The 14,440-nt window shown below is 34.5% G+C and overlaps 1 long non-coding RNA gene across 1 annotated transcript in view; it reads right to left on the reverse strand.

Moving 5' to 3' along the window:
- The window catches only part of LOC138856389 (uncharacterized), an 86,693-nt gene extending 72,253 nt beyond the window's left edge, over positions 1-14,440 (reverse strand). The window contains exon 1 of the long non-coding RNA XR_011395654.1: positions 14,158-14,440. This is a non-coding gene — a long non-coding RNA (uncharacterized lncRNA). The remainder of the gene's footprint in view (positions 1-14,157) is intronic.

A 14,440-nucleotide genomic window follows, 5' to 3' on the forward strand; every position in this document is an offset into this window, starting at 1 on the left:
CTGAAACTGGAGCTGGTGGATGGTTCCGGACAGTGTTTCTCCACCAACTTCACAAGCTTTGATTCATCTGTAAAAATAGCTCAACTCCACTCACCTCCAACAGCTAAAAACGACAGCCAGAGCTAGACTTGGCGACCTGGTAATCAAAGTATTTTGTAATGAAATCAAAGTGTGTTTTAATCATTCTAACGGAGTTTGTAAATTTTACTGACGTATTCAAGCACTATTCCACGTGTTTTACCTTATATATGATAGCCACTAGGGCCTAGTTGGTCTTACAAATATTAAAAAAAAAGGTTGGTTTCATGGTTTAGTGGTGTAAATTGTGAAGATACCTGAGGATAAGCAGTTCGAATGTAGTAGTAAAAAAGGAAGTTCGAAAATACAAGCCATGGATATAGAGCGCACTTAAGCCATCGTTAGGCTCATTGTGCTGCCAAGTGAGTGCCAACTAAGCATTATTCCACAAATCGTTTGCCTTTATAGAATTCCTAAACTCTTTTTAGCCTAGATACCCAGTATCTTTTAGATAGGAACTTTGCGGGCTTGGTAAGATATCCCACTTCAACCGACTGAAGGTAATATTCGCACAAGATCATCTATCGTTTCAGCATTCTCCGCGCATGCTGTACATAAACCACTTTAACAGGTCTCCGATAATGTGATGTTCCTCAGCTCTGTTTTTCCAAAAATTATAAGTCTTTTAGTCTGTCCAAAACCTATCCTATCGCAAGTTAATGTTTTGGTGTGTTCTGTAGTGGTGCAGTTCCCCTAATGAACATAGCCTCAATCAAACTTTGAATGAGTTAAGTGCCTTGGGGAGGGTTTTGGGTTGTGCTGCCGACCGCACCAGGCTGGACTTTTGCTTCTATACTTATATAAACAAGGCGAAGTCCAGTGAATTCTCTGATATATCAGTCAGAACATCGGCCGATGGCGACTGTTCTGCCATATAATAGTATCAGCATTAGACTGATCAATCCCTAAAATGCTTAAAATGCTTGACTTGCACAAAACGGGCTAAAATCACACCTTCAAATGCAAGTACACGCAATAATTATTACTCAAAACAACTAAGTAAAATACAGAAACAATTTAAGTCCATAAATCAACTAATGAGACAGTCACTGACAATCTAATTGCATTGCCACATGCAACACATATAAAGCGTGCGAAAAGTGAAATATATAAAAGCTGCAAAACAGCACGGAAAATAAATATGCAACGCTTAAGCAACGCATTACAAATCAATCCTTCGCCGATTTAAATGTTGCAACATTTGCCACGCCACTTCATTTAGCTTGACTTGGCAGTCAGCGTGCCCGTACGACCTACCGAGAACGCTGCACTACTCAACGCAGCAATTCGGCATATCCATCACGCGTGTTGCAAGCAACCGACATACAGATGCACATATGCGTGCGCATATGTGAAGCAAATAGGTGTGTTGCAGGTGAAACGCTTCAATTCACCTTGACGTGCAGTTTCTGCTCGACTTTTTCGTTTTTATTTACAACTTTTATTTTCAATAATTTTATTTTTGTATTTTTTTGTTTATCTTTTTTGTTCACTACTTTGCACACCACGAAGCCGTGAACTTGACCCGCAATCAAATGTGCTCATCCCCGACCCTCATATGGTTATCGCACAGCCATTCAAGCATAACGACATGTAAGCTGGCGGGCTGACTGCCTTGCTGACTTGAAGGCTTGCTGCGGCTTGGTGGCTGACCGGCCAAGCGACTAATCGCCCGCATACAGATTCAAGTTGAAAATTTAACCCGCAAAATTTCTGGTGCATTACAATGCCATGAACGCACGTGTGCCACAATGCGTTTGTATGAGTGTGTGTGACAGACTTTTTGACATACATACACACATACTCTTTCATACATTATTTATAGAGTGCCCTAATGCACACGCTTGATCTGCGGCACTCGACCGCACAGCCGACGCTGAAGACGAAACGGAATAACAAAAAAAGAAAAAAATATACAAAAACAAAAAATATGTTTAAAAAATGACTACAACAACAACGAAGTCACTGCGTAAAAACATCAACTAAAAACTGCTCGCTTTGCATTTTGCGGTTGCCAACGCCGCTGCTTGCCAACTGTTCAGCCAAGCTCAGCCATAAGCGCTTGCTTACAGTCTGAGTCTCAGTTGTAGTCGCAGCCATTGTGGCTTCTTCGTTCAACCACAGCAAGCAACTTTACAAGTATATTGCTCACTACACCGGTCAACCAATTGTTATTGTATTTGTTGTGCTGTGCTGTGCTGCGGTGTCGGCTGTGGCATACGATGCGCAGCCAATTACTTGTTGTAAGTCATCAACATCAACATGAACCGTTTTGGCTTTTGTTGCTAGTCGCTGGTGTTGATAGCATCTTCTGCTTGATTTAGCATGTCTTCGTGGTTCAACACTTTTCGCTTACACCAACCGACCACTGGGGCAGGCATAATGTATTGTTTTTGGTTTGCCGCATGCCGTATGCCACATTATGCCGTTGTCGCACGCACACACACACACATACATATTGCATACATTTTACTTTACATGCGCACTTGATTTTTAATTGTAGTTGTTGTTGTTTGCTGCTTATGTTTTTGTTGGCATTAAATTACAGCTATGACAGTTTCATTTTAGTCTGTCTGCTGAATGGGTTTATAATTGACGGAAATCAATCAAAACCTATATGAATATGACAGCTGGTGGCATGAAGCAGCAAAAATTAACTGCGCCGGTGGTTGGTTGTGCGTCTAATTGGTTTCGAGCTAGAATTTAAAATAAAGTTTTTGCTTAAATATCTGTGCTTAGTGTGGAACTGGTGCAGTGAGATTGTATAATCACCTCTGCCGTTACTTATGCCCACTTTTTTATGGCTGTAATTAGCAGAATATTGTCCAATAATTAACGATCCGTTGAACCTTTTTGGTTGAAGACTCCAATATTAATTAACCTATATTCTTCTAGATTGGCGCAGTAACTGCACGAAAGCTTTTAACTAAGTTTTCATGGTCGTGACAGCCAATAATTCTGTTTGCAATTTGTTGCTTATTCGGAGTCCAATCAACAGCTTTAATCTTTTAATGACAACGTCATCAACTTCTTCTTCTTTGGCACTAAAACTGTGGGTTGGTCTGTGCCGAGCATACAAAACTTCGCCAGTTGCCTGTATCCGTTGCGAGGTCACGACAGTTGTACATCCCAAAGGCAGCCACGTCGCTATGCACTTGGTTCTGCCATTGGATGCGTGGGCGCCCTTGCTTCCATTGCCCTCTCATAAGTCTCGAATCGAAGGAATTTTTCGCTGAAGCATCAACCTATGCATTCGTTGGATTTTTATGCGTTATTTAGAGCTCATACAGATTCCATCTTCATCGATTTTCAGCGCTCACGCGGACGGCTCCACCCACCTTGTGGAGAACAGTTTTTTCGAATACTTCATCACGTTTCATCATCGCTCAAGTTTCGGAGCTGTATAACAGGACGGGAATAATGACAGGCTTACAGAGTGTAATTTTTGTTCGTCATGGGAGGGATCTGCTTGTCAATTGCTTATTGATCCCAAAGTGGCACCTGTTGGCAAGAGTTATACTGCGCTTGATCCCCCGGCTATGATTATTGGTGGAATTTATGCTGGTTCCGCGATATACAAAGTCTCTAATTTTTTAATATTTATAGTTACCAACAGTTACGTAGTTCCCAAGATGCTAGGAATCTTTACATGTGGCCTCCAAATACTATGTCTTGCCATCGTTCATCACAAGACCAACCTCTTTTGCTGAGCTGACGGCTCTGTTGTTAAAATCCAGTACTCCACGGCGCTTCAGATTAGCGGAGCGTCAACCTCATCCACAGACTAACCGAAAACTCTCCGAAATCAGCCATTTGTTTCCCATCAGATTACTTTCTAATCTATTTTCTAAGTTTACAGTACGGTCCATCCGTTCTTTACTACTATGATTTCGTATATATTTATAGATATTTTTACAATTCTAACTTCGTTAGCTTTACCCCTTGAAAAAAAGTCTTTGATGACAAAATATATGTACTTGTATAATAAATTACCCTACCTTAAAACATGTATTTAAGTAGATGGCACTTAAGAAATTGAAGCAGCACACGGAGATATCGTGCTCCACAAAACTATAATAAAAATAAACAAGTGGAGCACCGAAACAGAAAACATAGTTGCATTTCATCACATCAACCATACAAACGCGCATTTCTAACAACCGCAATCGATATTATCTGCGCACTAAGCAGCGCCCGCCCACTTTTGTGCCACAAACGCTCGCAATTGCTGGAATCATATACATTTTAGAGCAAAATAGGAAGCGCTGCTGCTGCATACTCGAATCAAAACGCGAGCTCCGCACAGTTTGACCTAGAACTGCCGTAATGATGAGAACCGAAGCGCAGCAAGTGATGCAAGATGTCTCGCTTGTTAATGTTGAACTACTAAGCTTGATGGGATAGACAAATAAACAGCAAATTTGTAAACCAGTCACTCAGAATCGATTGTTGGATCTCAATACGATTTCATTTCTTTTTCAATCTCCATTATAATAGTTATCTTTTTCTGCTAAACACTATTCAAATAAACGCACTGAACCGGAAAAAGCGCCTTGAGCTGCACTACTGATACAAGCTATGATACCACGAGTATAGTTAGTCGCCAGCATTGCTGCTTTGAGCTGCAGCAGCTGATTTTACGAGCGTTTCACATGCGCGTTTAATTTTTGTTTTTGTTTTACTTTTATTGCTATCAAGCTGTTTCCGTTTTATCTACATTTGCGTTTTCTTTATTGCTTTCGGTTGTGGAGCGAGTTCGGTTTTTGTATACTCAAAATTAGAAGGTTGCGCGAAATGTGTTTATATATTTTCCATTAGCTCAATGTAAATTAGAATTCGTATATATTCAGGAGCAATCAATTGTGCTGTGGTGAAGGTTAGAATATGTAAATTATTATCGGCTATCGCATTCATGCTATGATACTTTCATTAGCACCCTAGTTAGTGGAAGCATTGGCAGTGGAGTTGCCCTCATGGATTTTATTTTGGATCTACTATCATTCTCGACTATGGTGCATAGCATAATATCGACCTATTAATTTTATTATTTTGGAAGAAAAAAATCGTTTTTATAATCTTCAATACATATTTTCGAGATTTTCTAAATTATTTTGACTGATAATCCTTGTTCAAATTCAACATTACGCTAACAGCAGGTAATTATCAAATTTTTACGTATCGAATTTAAAAGTTGCCTACATTTAGGCGTAAATTAGAGAAGTCACATACCATGCTGAAGTATATGGTAGCGCAGACAACGTAGCACCTTAAGAAAGAAACGACAGTGTTTATATAATGTTTATTTTTGATTCGAATTCAACATTATCCTAAAAGCAGGCAATTAACATTTTTTTTCTATCGAAGTAAAATCAACTTGTTGCCTACATTTAGGCACAACTTAGCTAAGTCACACACCACCATTATAGCAACGTATAATATTTGTTAAATAGAAAAATCATTAAAAATATAGCAAATAGAACCAAGAGAAACAAATTCGAATGCTTCATTAAAATATTATGTGATAATATTACTTACGATATCATAATTTATTTTTTACACAATATGTGCACTAAAAAATTAATATGCAGACTGCTACATTTCCTAGTTAATTAAGCTGTGGCCCTTCGTCACTTTTTCTTAGAAAATATGTCACATTTGTAGTGCAATACAAGCCGAGTACCTTACAACATAGCGCGCCATAAACCAACACCATAAACAAACCAGCAAATTTGCCCATAAATCGTAGAGATGTTAAATGAGTTTACAGAATGCAACACAGCATAAGCAGCAGCATAATCCAAATTGGTAATTGCGAATATTATTTACAACTAAACGCTTGTACTTCCGCTATGGCTACGGCCCTACCGTAGTACCCGGTAAGTACATGCGATTGAAAGCATGCAAATATGCATGTAGTTTGCTTGTAAGCATATCCAATTGCTGCATGGACTTCCTACATTCCTTCTATGCATGAATCACTCATATAGAATTTTACTATGCGCCGCGCTGATAAGCAGCAACAAATTGCTTTCATTTTTTAAGGAGTGCAACAAATCGGTTTTGCCACAAATGACAAAGTCATGGCACAAATATGATTGGCGGTGAATGTACTCCCAGTTGCATAGCAAAGCAAAGTATAGCAACAATGCCAGTGAAATGCCTATAAAATAGCAGAAAAATGTAACATGCCACATGTTGCATAAATAACAACATACTGGCGGTGGTAAGAGTAGCCAAGTGCGGAGGATTTCATACTAATTAGCGCGCTTACCGTTATTGCCAGCTGTAAGAGCTGTTGGCGAGACAGCGCATAAGTCCACCGCCGCTGCTTGGTTACGCTGTTGTGCTACCGCTGACTGCTTGTTAATTTGTAAATGACTTCTAAGTGCTTTTGCCCATAAAGTAGCGGCGCTGCTGCCAATAATAAACATCAATTGCACTCTGTAGACTTCTTAAGCAGTTGCTGTACTTGTTGTTCTATGTTGTTGTCATTACAACTAGCAAACTAGCTGGCATATGTAAGGCTATGTGAGGCGTGCAGGCATTCTAATCGTGCCACCAACCAATGACTGACTGATTTCAGCGTGACGATTGCCGCACTTTTGCGTTTGTCGCTAGCCAAAATGGTAGTCGAAATGTTTTTGTATTTACTAGAACATAGCGCTTAGCATGTTGCAACTTGTTTTTGTAGCAGTGCATACATCAATGTACTTGGCTTCTAAGTAGTCGTAAGCTTTTATTGCTGCCACAAATTGTCATCAGCAAAAAAGCGGCATGTTTTGCTTATCTAGCTTTGCACTCTACTTGTTTTAGCAACATGTCGCACAACCTGCCATAACTGTTTTATTGATCCCTTGATTTCTATTTCAAATTGAGACATCCACTTCTGACTTTCTTCGCGATCAGTTAATTTGAACTTGTTGTCCATGTAAGTATGTTTTTGTTGTTGTTTTGCGTTACCATATCTATCTCCATCTATATTTACTTTTCTTTTGCCAAGTGGCTGGAAAAGGCCTCTAGAACCATATCTGTAACTAATTCAGTATTTAAAGTAAATTTTACTGAAGCGCGTGAAAGATGTTGAAGAGAGCGCTTATTTAAAACTCTATATATTCAACTAGTGAGAGAGCTATTACCCTAAATAATATTAACTTGCAATAAGGAAAGTTTAGAAAGGCTTACTCCGTACTTGCACGCTCCGCGACACAAAAACGTTTATTGCTTTAAGCCGTAAGATTTTCTGTATATGCTGAGGTCGACTTTGTAAGTGGTAATTCTGCACAGACAACTCTAAATATGCTCCACTTATTAATATTTGTATTTCGTGAAATTTACATTCGATGACTTTTGAGGTAATAATTTATTTCTACTGTGAATCTCAAATGAGTTCGGCACTTCCATTGAAGCTTTCATAGTTTTGTTAAACGGCTTTAGAATATAAAACGAAGCAACTGTCTTTTTTTTTATAAAATATAAATGTTAACTTAGTCAAACTTAACTTAACTTAACCATTTAGCCTATGCTTTATACATAATACTACTGGAAATTTATTTAAAAAAAACTCTAGTTCCTATTAAACTTAACATAACGTACCTTACTTAACGTAATTTAACTTAGAAATTTCACAGAATTATTAATATAAAAAAACCAAATCTAAGCGTTATAAATAAAATATAAAATTAAACTTAACGTAACATAATATAACTTAACTTAACTTAATTTTTCTTAATATAACTTCACTTAAAAACTTCACAGAATTATTAAAATTATAAAAATTGAAAAAAAAACACAATCTACGCGTAATTCATAAAACTTAACTTAACATAACTTAATTATATTTAATATAACTTAACTTAAAAACTGCACAGAACTATTAATATAGAAAAACACTTATCTATACGTAATTTATAAAATGCTGAAATAAACCTAACATAACATAATACGACTTAACGTAATTTACTTAAAAACTTCGCAAAATTATTAATATGGAAAAACGCATCTATGTGTAATTTGTAAAATGCAAAATTAATCTTAACATAACATAACTTAACTTAATTTTTTTGTACTTAACATAACTTAACATAAAAACTTTACAGAATTATTAAAATAGAAAAAACACAATCTATGCGTAATTCATAAAATGCAGAATTAAACTTAACTTAACATAAGTTAGTTTCACTTTATATAACTTAACTTAAAAACTTCACAGAACTATTAATCTAGAAAAAACTTGAATCTGTGTGTAATTTATAAAATGCAGAATTAAATTTAACGTAACGTAACTTAATTTCATTTTACCTAAAAAAACTTAAATACTTTAAAAAATTTTAATATAGAAAAAAATTCTTCTATGCACAATTTTCAAAATATCGAATTGAACTTAACAAAACTTAACTTAATTCTACTTAACATAACTTTACTTAAAAACTTTACAGAACTATTAATCTAGAAAAAACTTGAATCTATGTGTAATTTATAAAATGCAGAATTAAACTTAACTTACTTTTACTTAATATAACTTAACTTAAAAACTTCACAGAACTATTAATTTAGAAAAAAACGAATATATGCGTAATTTATAAAATTCACAAAGAATACGAATTGCTATCACATTAGCAATAACAACAGCAACAAGTCAAAACAAGCTTGCACACAAACAGTAACCTTAGCAAATACTTTATCAAAGCAGCTTCTAAGTCAGAAGTACAAGCTGAATAGCTCAGCTCACTTACTTATACCTGTTGAGTGAGTTAAGTATTTGTTTTGTAATGTTTAATAGATAAACAAGCGACTGTTTGCTGTTCGGTTGACACTTGTCGCTTGCTGTTGAGATTTCTTGATACTGCTATGTCGTTATCTGCGTTGCTTTTTTGGTTCTTCTTACGTTTTTTCGCGTTTTTACATAGCTGTATTAAAAAAAAAAAGTCGCAGAGCGAGCAGTCGTCTAGCTCATTAAAATCAAAGCAATCATTGACAGTTAACGGCAACTGAGCTACACAACTGGATAAGCAGTACGAGTTGATGAGTCTGCCATTGAAACGCAGCCAACCGGCAGCAGCGCTGGCAATCTGTACAAATATTAGATATGCTACAGCCACGCTTATATTCCGAAGAGTAGGTTGTCGGAAGAAGCTCTTCTTTCCGGCCTTTGTTTTTTTTTTTTTTGAATTGATACTCTTCTTCTTAGTTGTTTACGTATCCAGTTAGTAAAGTAGCTCAAAACTGCAAAGCAAGAAATCTACAATCTCTTGTCTCTTTCGCTGTTACTCTAATTTTTTCCCCACAACTTCAACTTTCCCAACGCCAGCCGGCGGCAATTAACTGTTTCTTTCACTGTCTCACCGCTGCATATAATTTGCATTTCCCATTGCGCATTCCCGTCATTTGTAAAGCAGGTATTTAAAAGCGACGCAGGGCCCACACCCAGCCATTGATAGTTGCCTGCAACAACAAATTGGTGTGAGAACTGTTTACTTGACTTTTTCTTTTTTGTTAAAGCTGTTGCTGTCTTAATTTTGCAAATTAGTTTTCCTGTATGCCCACAGCATAACCAGTGTCATTTGTTGTTTGAATGTCAACACTTCTGTGGCCACTTCACTTCTCTTACCGACGCGCATGCGCCAATTAACTGGCTTACATGAGTTATGTTAGTATTGGTGTATTCGGGTAAACGAGTCATTCGTTATTTTACCACTTGTGCGACTTCATAGCTTTGAAGGATTAGACAAACATTTATGCATTGCAAAGTTGGTGATTATTTTCTCTGTCAGCTCATTTGTTAATTAAATTGGTTTTGGTGAATTGCAAGTAAAGCGTTCTTAGTGACAACTTTATAACGGCTTGCGAATGCTGCGTTGGATTTCTTTCAACAGCAAAGTGGCTCATTTAAGTCTACTCATAATTAGTGGAAACTTCTGTGTTTCTTTTAAGGGTATCTTAAGTGCCCACATATAGCTTGATATTCGTACACTATACTCATTTCTGATCTAATTTTCAAGTACAACTTTTATAATAACATAATAACCTTAAATTTTTAAAGTTCTCGTTTTTGAAAATTACAGTTTTTCGGAAAGGACTAAAATGCTTAATCACATCCTTTAGAATGAATCGCTTAAGTAACTTAACATCCTTATATATCTCTGCTATGGTATCCTACCACAGTCACATTGGATTCAAACCGAGGTAAATTTTTTTTAGAAAAGTGTCTTTGAAGCAAGAGTGATTTAGTCTGATCAAAAATAGGAATCAAAAAACTTATATAGAAATATTAGCCTCTTATAGGTACATATCTTCTAACAAATTTCACTCATTTAAGATCCCAATGTAGTAAGGAAATTCACATTGTCTGATAACTCATATTATTACAATACGTTTTTGTACAGACTTTGGGGTAATGACTTCTTATACAAGTAGGAACAAATTATATAGATTTGAAATCGTTTTTGCTAATTATCACTCTCTCCCAAATCTCTAAAAGTATTTATGTCTCTCTTCTTAGACCAGCAAACAGATTGCCAAACAACATTTGGCAAAAACAATATTCGAAAAAGTAAACTTTTTTACCTCTCATAATGAAATAAAGCTAAAAATATATTATTTAAATAATTTTAAGCTTGCAACCAAATTTTCTCAGTTCACTGTCGTAATGCGAACACAATCATCTGCAGAAAAAATTAGCAAATCTTATCAAATCATCTCAATTGCACAGAATGCCGAATTTGGATTGACCACCACACCAAAAGTAATCACAAAAAACCGTTATTATCAGCGAAAGCTAATCAAAGCAACATAGTTTGACAATTGACCACCAAATTTATGTGGGCTGAGGACTAATCAAAATCAAAAGCGCGCCTGAGTTAGTGTGGTTGTGTTAGACAGTATCGCGAAAAGAGTGTTGTTGGCGAAAAGAGGAGGCAAAAAAATATGCAGAGAAAGATTTCTGACGATTAGTCGTTGTGCGCAGAACTTTTGACTTAGCTCAGCGAACTTTTTTAAAACTCACATTAGTGATGAGCAAGAGCTTAAAATATTCTTAACATTTTTTATGAGCATTTTGTTTTGAAATATGTATATATATATATATATTAAATATCCATATATGTACATATATATTACTAGCCTCTATTTGTAAATTATGCTTTGTCACATTGTCTTTCATTGTTTTCGTTCAAATTTATTGGTTATTGCCCTTTTAGAAGAAATGTAATCCTCTTAAATACCCATTAGGTGTGATAGGAAATATTTTTTTAAAATAAATTTTATACGGAATTGTATCTATGACTTTATTATGTAATAACCTTTTGCGTAGTTTGTCTAATGTCTCTAGAATTCACATATATATGTATATTAGGGTGCTTTTTATTAACTTTTTTTTCAATCCCATGGTGAAATTTTGTTGGAAAAACCAAAAAAAAAATTCTCTGAAAGTTTGAGCTTTTAATATTAATATTAAGCACTAGACCAAAGCCTGTAAAGATTATCCATCTAAAATACACGTAAAACTTGATTTTTTTTCTTTTTAATTTTATAACTCAGCGGCCTTTGATGGAATTATCTCACCCGTCATTAGGTATTCCTCAGAATTGAACGTTCTACAAAAGTCTCCATTGCGGTAAAGTTATAACTTGCACCTGCGGGATAGTACGGGCCACCAAATCTAATTTTTCCATGAAGTTCCCCTTTTTTTAGATTAATCTCGTAAACAACACTAGCTACAGAAAAATTGTAAATAATAACTTGTAGGAAATTTAATTTCCACAAAAAAGTTTTTAGCACCAAATCAATAATGTTAATACCCTTTGAGATACAGATATTTTAAGTTGAAGTGGTACGGAATTCTCATTTAACAATTCAACTTAAAATTTCCGTACCACTTCAACTTAAATGGTGGAATCGAAAAAAAAAATAGTTCAAAAAAAGGCACCCTAATATATATATATATATTTATATATAAATTTGGAAAGTTAAAAATTATTTAAAATTTAAAATGGTATTTTCGATCTATTTAGCAACCAACCTTCAATGTATCAAAACCTTGAAAGAAAGCAAACACCATAAAGATTTTAGTCATGATATTATATATCTGCAATTCAAATATCTGTATTTTTGACTAGACAGCGAATTTTAGGAATCTGACAGCGAAGAAACCTCTTTGGGAGACTGACTCTAATATTTGTATACAAGTACATATATATATGTAGTTGTCGCCAAGAACTCTACTAGGATTAAACCTTGAAAGAAATACCGTCAAACTATCTTGAAATCAATATATAATTTAAAAGGAAGAGTAGAGATCACAGATGTGTTTCAACTTGCCTCAAATTCGAAATGGTTATATTCACTTGAGATTCATCCGTAAAACGTAATCTATGTATATACAGAGCTACTACGTACAATAAGAAAATTAAATCGGCAAAAAAATATAATATGTCCGCCTAGAGTACTGCGTAGAACCCAGATGTCCTAGCCTATAACGTTAAATAGAGGGTTGTAGGAATATACTTTCCACAGAAGAATTGGAATACAAGTACTCCTATAATATTTTTTCTTGTTCCAAGGCTCAGTATAGCAATATATTCAAAAACTTACTCGTATCACTACATTTCAAATAAAAGTCGATAATGATAAACAACAAAAAAAAAACAAAAAGAAAGGAAACAAATCAAAGCACCAAACTCCGGTCAGTTGTGTCTTTAATTCACATGTAGTAACTTCAACGAACATCCTCAACGCAAACCGCCTTTTTATGGTGATTTTTATCACTTATCCTAGACTTTTGCCACCACTACCAACACCACCACCAATTAGAATCAGACATTTTACACATGATGTCTATGATTATTTAGAAGTGTTTCTACTTGTTGTTGGATTTATAAAAGTCATAGCTTCAGCGTATTTATATGAGTTTTTAATGTTGAAAAATGCAGTTTTACGTGTCTCCACAAATGTTTATTGCGACAGCCTTCGTTAGTTTACGCTAGACACTCGTACACACGTAACATACGCAAACAAAAATTGTTACGATTTTTTTACGACCAGCGATAATAAAATGTTGATTACCAACAAGTTGTTTACTTTGAAGGATATTCAGAGTGAATTATGGTTAGGGAAGTGACACTTTAAGAGGAGCATAAAGTGAAAATACAGACAGATACTATTAAGTGATGACCCCCTTGATGTTAAGAGTTGTTAGAAAATTCGTACAACATTTTTTAAATTGTCTTTTTTTGCAAATGAAGGATACAATTTAGATTGCTGACTGTACATTTCAAATTTAGAAAAAATTATTTAGTTTCTCGAATATTGAATACTGAGCTGTAAATTTTAAGTTTTGAAATTTTAGTTTTGAGTTTTGAACATTAAATTTTGGACTTTAAGTTTTTCAGTTACGAATTTTTAATTTTGGGTTTCAAATTTTGAATTATGAAAATCTTGTGTTCTTTAATTGAAATTTTTAGTTTTGAACTTTGAGTTTTCAATTTAAAGTTTTGAACTTTAATTTTAAAATTTTTAAGTTATATTTTTGATTTGTAAAATCAAATTTTAGATTTTGAAATTATAATTTTCGAATTTTGAATTACGTAGTTTTGTTAGTTTCAAATTTAAAACTTAGAATTGTGTATGTTGAGTGTTGCATTTTGAACATTAAATTTTTAAATTAGAATAATTAGATTTTGAATTTAGAATTTTGAATTTTGAATTTGGAATTTCAAATTTTGAAATTGGACTTTTGTATTGTAAATTTTAAATATAAAATTTTGAGTTTTCAAATTTTGAACTTTGAATTTGAAATTTCGTTTTTTTTTTTTGAAATTTGAATTTCAAATTTTAAGTTTTGAATTTTGAGCTTTTAGTTTTGAACTTTTTAAGCGTGAATTTTGATTTTTTAATTTCAAATTTTGATTTCAAAATTTTAATTTGGATTTTGAATTTTGATATTCGAATTTTTAATATAGAATACAAAAATATTTTTTTCTTTTATTTTCAAATGAGTAAGTTCGCTGCATCGTCATAAATTCATAAATTATTTTTTTCATATCTTTCACCAATATGTACGAATACATTTATATACATACGTACCTTCTGTTGCCGCTGTGTAGGTGTCACCGCTTTAGTTCGCTAATAATTTCTTGTTTCTTCACCCTTTTTTTAGTATAATCTTTTTTCCCACTATGTGTCTCATTTCAATGTCTCATTACTCAATGATTAGTCGTCTGCGTTGTTATTGTACAACTAACCCATATAAAGCAGTTCGATAGCTGCCCACACTGTCTATGGACTTCGCTCTGACGATATGATGTTTTCGCATGACAAATTCTGCACAATTTTTTCAAACATCAAACATGTGACCAACTCAAGAAGA

Source organism: Bactrocera oleae, chromosome 3 (genome assembly GCF_042242935.1).
Source record: "Bactrocera oleae isolate idBacOlea1 chromosome 3, idBacOlea1, whole genome shotgun sequence".
NCBI classification, from domain to species: domain Eukaryota; kingdom Metazoa; phylum Arthropoda; class Insecta; order Diptera; family Tephritidae; genus Bactrocera; species Bactrocera oleae.